The following is a 7,039-nucleotide window of genomic DNA, read 5'->3' as shown; positions in this document are numbered from 1 at the left end:
TGGTAGTGGTAGGAGGTGGTTTATGGTTAGGGCTCAGGGACTGGGGATAGGTAGTGGTTAAGGTTACGGTTTGTGGTAGGGGAAGAGGTTATGACTTATGGTTATGGTTTGGGAAAAGGCGGTTAAGGTTAGGGACCAGGGATAGGAGATGGTATGGGTAGGAGGTGGTTTATGGTTAGGGCTCAGGGACTGGGGATAGGTAGTGGTTAAGGTTATGGTTTGTGGTAGGGGAAGAGGTTATGACTTATGGTTAGGGTTTGGGAAAAGGCGGTTAAGGTTAGGGACCAGGGATAGGAGATGGTAGTGGTAGGAGGTGGTTTAGGGTTAGGGCTCAAGGACTGGGGATAGGTAGTGGTTAAGGGTTAGGGTTTATGTCATGGGTAATGGTGTCGGAGACCCCCTTGCCCACCTGTATGCACTGGCCATCTGTGCCGACCAGTTAACCATTCTTATCTCTCATTGAGACCATGTGGATATGCTGTATTGAGCTTTATGATCCAAAGTCTCTCTGCTCTTTTCCTTTGCATCATGGACCAATTGGGGTTGGATTGGAGGACCATCACTCTGCAGGCATCCCAGCCATGGTCAACAAAGTGTCGTACCAGGTAAGTATCTGTCCTTTTCTGTTTGATGATGTGTTTATGCTGTGCCAACCTTGTTAGGATTGTGTTGCCTGTTTCACCCACATATTGGCTTCCACAGTGGACACAGCTAATCAGGTAAGTGCAATTTTTGGTGTGTACCGTGCCCAGTTTGTAGGTGGGGAAAACTTCCAGACTACGTCGGTTTTGCACGTAATCCCTTTGGTAGAAGACTGTACATTGGTTTCTTACTTTGAGCTCCCTTATCTGTTTGATTTGTGCTCTTACCAGATGATCTTGCAAGCTTTTATTTTTCCTATAGGCCGCAATGAGTGAGTGGTTCCTGAGTGTTCCTGAGTGTTCCTGTGTTTCTAGGAGGTTGGACCTGATCAACCTTGCCAGCCTGGTAGTGGCCGAAGAGTATGTGGTGATGAAGGGGATCTTGGGTCCATCCACCTGAGGTTTGGATACCTGATACGTTTTGAGGATTCTCCTTAAAAAAGACCTGTTGTAACCCCTGGGCCTCAGGGCCTTGAATAGCACCCGCACTGCTTCGAAGAAATCCCGTTCCCGGGTACATATCCGTTGGAAGCGCAGCAACTGCGATTTAACCAGACCAGCATATGTATGCTTGGGGTGAAAACTCCTCTTATGTAAAAGAGCATGTGTGTCCGTGTCTTTAAAAAAAACCTTTATGTCCAATTTGTGGGATATGGTGAAGGTCGGTCCTTTATAGGTGGTAGTGTCTAGAAAGTCAATGGACTGTAGGCTGGTGGTAAACTTTATTTTGATAGATAGATTGTGGTTATTCAATACATCAATGAACCCTTTAAAGTCCTCCTGTGAGTAGGTCCAAACACCCCAGATGTCATCCAAGTAGCGAAAGTAATATAGGGGCTGTTTGGTGCAGCGGGATAAGGCCGCGGCCTCCCATTCTGCCATGAATATGTTAGCATAGGCAGGGGCAAACTTCTTGCCCATTGCTGTTCCTTTAATTTGCAGAAAAAAATCATTATTGAATACAAAATCATTCCTAGTTAAATTGATTTCTAATAATTGGAGAAGTTCCCTGTCTGGTCTACTTGGATCTGGGTATTTTGAGAATATATTTCTAATGGCCTGTATGCCTTCTCCGATGTCAATATTGGTGTATAGGCTGTCAACATCCATGGTAAAAAGGTAGGCCTGTGGAGGGATTTCTAAGCTTTTGATTTTCTGGACAAAGTCGTAGGTGTCTTTAATATAGCTAGGATGACGGGTTGAAAGGGGATTTAAATAATAGTCCAAAAATTGGGCCGTGTGGTAAGTCTCGCTGCTACAGTCAGAGACTATAGGCCTACCTGGGGGAATTTCGTGGGGTTTGCTCCAATTGGATGGGTCCTTGTGAATTTTAGGGAGCATATAGAATATTCTGGCCCTGGGATGTGAGTCCCCTATTAGATAAGATTTTTGTTTTGCATTTATAAATTTGCCATGGTAAAGGGATTGAATAATATTTTTTACTAAGGGGACTGTTTCTAAATAAATTGGGTTATGCAATTTTTGGTAGTAATTATTGTCATGTAATTGTCTATATCCTTCCCATAAGTATTGTTCCCTATCCAAAATAACTATTGAACTGCCCTTATCCGCTGGTTTGATTATAATGTTTTTGTTATCTTTTAACTGTTTTAAGGCCTCAAGTTCCTCTGGAGTAAGGTTGGGTTTCTCCTGGGATGGTCGAAACCGTCCTTGAAAGTCCATCAGGTCCCTTTCCACCAAGGTAAGTATATCCATAGGTAATTTATCTGGAGGGGGAACCCAGTCTGATTGAGGAGTAAAAGGAGGAGGAGTTGAATCCGCACCATTCTGGAAATAGGCAGCCAGCCTTAACCTCCTGTGGTATTTTTGCAGGTCCAGCCTTGCTTGGAGCAATTGCCTCTTTCTACCAGTAGATGGAGTCGGAACAAAGGTCAAGCCTTTCTGGAGTAAGGTAAGTTGTGCAGAGGTAAGTATAAATTTTTTGGTTAAATTTATGACACCTTTAGACCCCTCCTGTGATTGCAGGTTTGTGGGGGAATTTAGTTTAAATAATTAAGCCAATGTTTGAGCATGTTGTCCGCTGTTTCCCTTGTCCAATGTACTTTGTCTAGGTCAACTTCGAAGTGACTCCCCGGAAGAGCAGGTATGTATTTTAAGTTGTTTTTTATATAATCATTTAAGATGCCCAATTGCGCCTGTTCTCTTAGTGGGAGAAGTCCTGAGAAATTAATTTCTGGGACCCAAATTTCCGCTAAGGGGATTACGTATGTTTGGCCATCCTAAGGGCCGCCTGCATCTGTTTAATGGCTGTATCTTTAGCATTCTGTGCCCGATTATTGAGGCCGAAAGACAATATGACCTGTGTCACTTCTAAGGTGGGAGCCATTTTAACCAAAACTCCCTCAATGTGTCTAAATGTGGCCCCTGGAAAACCGTCAATTTGGAGGTCCGCATTCGTATGGGGGGGGAATCCTACACAAATTAGAGTCGCCTAGCAATAAGCACTTTTTTTGGGGAACTAATTTCCAATCCGCTGTCTTCCTAGACGTAACAATATGTCTTGTGGGCCTAAACAATCGAGGTCCACTCTGCTGACTTGGGGATGTGGCAACCAAAAGGGCCTGTGTAGCCACCTTCAGGCTGGTGACTAGGCGGGGGCTCAATCCACCCTTCTTTGTATTTTCAGGACTGGCCTGAGGGCTATCCTCTTGTTCCTCCACCACTAAGTGCTCATCCTCCTGCATCATGCAGGGATTAGATCGTCTTGCCCGGGATGAACTCCGTGGAAGACGCTGTGGTCTCACCAGGTGAGTTTGGGTATGATGGTCTAGCAAAGGGGAGGCAGGGGGAGTTTCTGCGTCGTCTGTTTCATTAACTGCCCCATCGTCTGAACTATCGGACCAATCTCTATGTTGTTCAGCCCCTGTAGAAATTGTTCTGGTGGGTCTGTCCTCCTCCAGAGCGGATATCAAGGATTGTGGTGAATGGCTAGCTGTAGCATGGACTTCAGCCTGGACCACCATACTATTCCTGGTTATTTTTTGTGGTGGGATAGGTGAGGACTGTAAGCCCTCCCGTGGTTCTAAAACTGAATTAGTGCCCCCAGGATTGGGTTGGGGGGTCGGGCTGCGAGTTCTTTCAGATACTAATGTGAGTGCCTCATGTATGGCTTTGTCTTTAAGCCTCCGGCCTATATCTCTCTTAGCCCATTTAATGGCCAAATTAAAACAGGTCTCCCACTCCTGGAATGCAGAATTTTGGAATTTCGCCAGTTCAGCTTCCAGGGTATCCTCATAATGCTGTCTAAGAATTAGCATTGTAGTATGGGCCCAATATTTGGCATTGCCCTCAATCAAGGTTTTTGTCCCGGGACTGGGCAGTGCCGGTTGTACTATTTCAGTCAAATAGTATTCTATACTGTTAATCATAGGGGGTTGGTCCCCTGCCACATTACCCTTGTGGTGTACCAGTTTAATTATACGGACCACGGCCCGAGCCCTTGGTGCCAATCCGGAGTCTGTGCGATCCCGAGGCTCCGCCTTCCCCTCATGACCCCTGTTGTTGTATCTGTTTATGTTTTGCAGGAACCGGGGGCCCCCTTGTGTCCTGGTACGCACCCTGTCCTGCTCTTGTGTGTTATATCTCCTATTGTAGTTAAATCTATGAGCGGGTCCAAATCGGACCCGCGGTTCAAAAAATTGAGGTCCTCTGGACCATTGCTGGACATTATTGTGGTAAGTAGGAGCTGGTCTCCTATGTCTGCCATATTTGACAATATCCGCATAGGAAAATCCAGTCTCCCTCAGCGTGGATCGCTGTATGTGTTGGTTTGGACGGGGTGCCGGCCAGTCCGTGCCCTGATTTGCACGTTTGCCTTTCCGGGTCACCACTGTCCATCCGTCCCGATCTGGGAATGTCATTTTAACCGTAACAGGTATGTGTGTTCTTTTCTTTCAGAAGCTGAAAAATTAGTTTGGTGTCAGATTGATGTCCCCGCAGGTGAGTATCAAGGTAAATAATAAGGTAAGTAAAAGTTTTGTGTGAATATTTTCTTATAAAACAAGAAGAAAGGAACAAAAAACTGAAAAAATAGGAAGAAAAAAGTCTTTCTTTAATTAAATCAATATATATCCAGGATCAAAATTCAAAAATTGAAGAGAGAACAAGCCGTAGTTGCAACGTTTCGGCCCTCTGGGGGCCTTCGTCAGGCTGGCTTGTTCTTTTAATAGAGAAAAATATATTAGGTTTTAAAATTGTGCTCCCAGAGTTTTATGTAGTTTTTCTAACACAATGTAAAAGAAAATGTGGATCTGCCCTGTAAGGGATAAATCTAAGTGCTATAATAGCAATCCAAGATAAACTGCCAGTGTCTCTCACTCTCAGGCTGCAAGCAAACAAGTGACTATCCACTGAAGTGACTGTTGCATTCCAGTCGGAGGGGGCGGGACAAATGCGAGTCTTTCAAAAAGGGCCAATCAGGGTCTCCCAAGATGTGTTATATTTTTTAAGTATTGTATATTTGGCAAAATTATTGTTTCTGTAATTTTTCTGGTGAAGACTTATAAAGTATAATGTTATAGATTTTAGTTTGGACAACTTTTATTGTGATTTACTGTGGATAAGTATATTTTATATATATTTTTTTCATAGCTAAAAGGAATCCTGCACAACATTTCCAGGTTATAGAGACCTTTTATCATTATCATTTTAAATATATATATATATATATATATATACATACATACACATATATATATATATATACATATACATACCTTTTAATATTCATTTTCTTTGTCATAATATAGCTACAATCATGCTGGTTATAATCACGTAGTTGATGTAATAATTATGAGGATATAATATGTAATTTATAAATAAGTTGCGGTTGAACTGTTGAAGGCACGAGGCACGGGCTAGTTAGGGTTGGGTTAGGGTTTAGGCGTTAGAGGTCCCCTGAATTTAGGGAAGGGGCATAGATAGGGGTAAGGGTTTGTGATAGGGGAAGGGGTTATGACTTATGGTTAGGGTTTGGGAAAGGGCAGTTAAGGTTAGGGACCAGGGACAGGAGATGGTAGGGGTAGGAGGTGGTTTGGGGTTAGGGCTCAGGGACTGGGGATAGGTAGTGGTTAAGGTTAGGGTTTGTGGTAGGGGAAGGGGTTATGACTTAGGGTTAGGGTTTGGGAAAAGGCGGTTAAGGTTAGGGACCAGGGATAGGAGATGGTAGGGGTAGGAGGTGGTTTGGGGTTAGGGCTCAGGGACTGGGGATAGGTAGTGGTTAAGGTTAGGGTTTGTGGTAGGGGAAGGGGTTATGACTTAGGGTTAGGGTTTGGGAAAAGGCGGTTAAGGTTAGGGACCAGGGATAGGAGATGGTAGGGGTAGGAGGTGGTTTGGGGTTAGGGCTCAGGGACTGGGGATAGGTGGTGGTTAAGGTAATGGTTTGTGGTAAGGGAAGTGGTTATGACTTAAGGTTATGGTTTGGGACAAGGCGGTTAAGGTTAGGGACCAGGGATAGGAGACGGTAGGGGTAGAAGGTGGTTTATGGTTAGGGCTCAGGGACTGGGGATAAGTAGTGGTTAAGGTTAAGGTTTGTGGTAGGGGAAGAGGTTATGACTTATGGTTACGGTTTTAGAAAAGGTGGTAGAGGTTAGGGACCAGGGATAGGAGATGGTAGTGGTAGGAGGTGGTTTATGGTTAGGGTTAGGGTTAGGGTTAGGGTTAGGGTTAGGGTTAGGGTTAGGGTTAGGGTTAGGGTTAGGGTTAGGGTTAGGGTTAGGGTTAGGGTTAGGGTTAGGGTTAGGGTTAGGGTTAGGGTTAGGGTTAGGGTTAGGGTTAGGGTTAGGGTTAGGGTTAGGGTTAGGGTTAGGGTTAGGGGTTAGGGTTAGGGTTAGGGTTAGGGTTAGGGTTAGGGTTAGGGTTAGGGTTAGGGTTAGGGTTAGGGTTAGGGTTAGGGTTAGGGTTAGGGTTAGGGTTAGGGTTAGGGTTAGGGTTAGGGTTAGGGTTAGGGTTAGGGTTAGGGTTAGGGTTAGGGTTAGGGTTAGGGTTAGGGTTAGGGTTAGGGTTAGGGTTAGGGTTAGGGTTAGGGTTAGGGTTAGGGTTAGGGTTAGGGTTAGGGTTAGGGTTAGGGTTAGGGTTAGGGTTAGGGTTAGGGTTAGGGTTAGGGTTAGGGTTAGGGTTAGGGTTAGGGTTAGGGTTAGGGTTAGGGTTAGGGTTAGGGTTAGGGTTAGGGTTAGGGTTAGGGTTAGGGTTAGGGTTAGGGTTAGGGTTAGGGTTAGGGTTAGGGTTAGGGTTAGGGTTAGGGTTAGGGTTAGGGTTAGGGTTAGGGTTAGGGTTAGGGTTAGGGTTAGGGTTAGGGTTAGGGTTAGGGTTAGGGTTAGGGTTAGGGTTAGGGTTAGGGTTAGGGTTAGGGTTAGGGTTAGGGTTAGGGTTAGGGTTAG

The 7,039-nt window shown here is 44.9% G+C and overlaps 1 long non-coding RNA gene across 1 annotated transcript; it reads left to right on the top strand.

Annotated features, from left to right (window-relative positions):
• Positions 1 to 2,653: 2,653 nt before the first annotated feature.
• LOC111849091 (uncharacterized) lies at positions 2,654 to 4,686 on the top strand. The gene is made up of 4 exons (XR_002839458.2): positions 2,654 to 2,745; positions 3,289 to 3,409; positions 4,187 to 4,211; positions 4,560 to 4,686. It is a non-coding gene; the product is annotated as an uncharacterized lncRNA (long non-coding RNA).
• Positions 4,687 to 7,039: the final 2,353 nt, after the last annotated feature.

Source organism: Paramormyrops kingsleyae, chromosome 17 (assembly GCF_048594095.1).
Source record: "Paramormyrops kingsleyae isolate MSU_618 chromosome 17, PKINGS_0.4, whole genome shotgun sequence".
NCBI lineage: Eukaryota > Metazoa > Chordata > Actinopteri > Osteoglossiformes > Mormyridae > Paramormyrops > Paramormyrops kingsleyae.
This window is presented reverse-complemented; position numbering and strand designations above follow the sequence as displayed.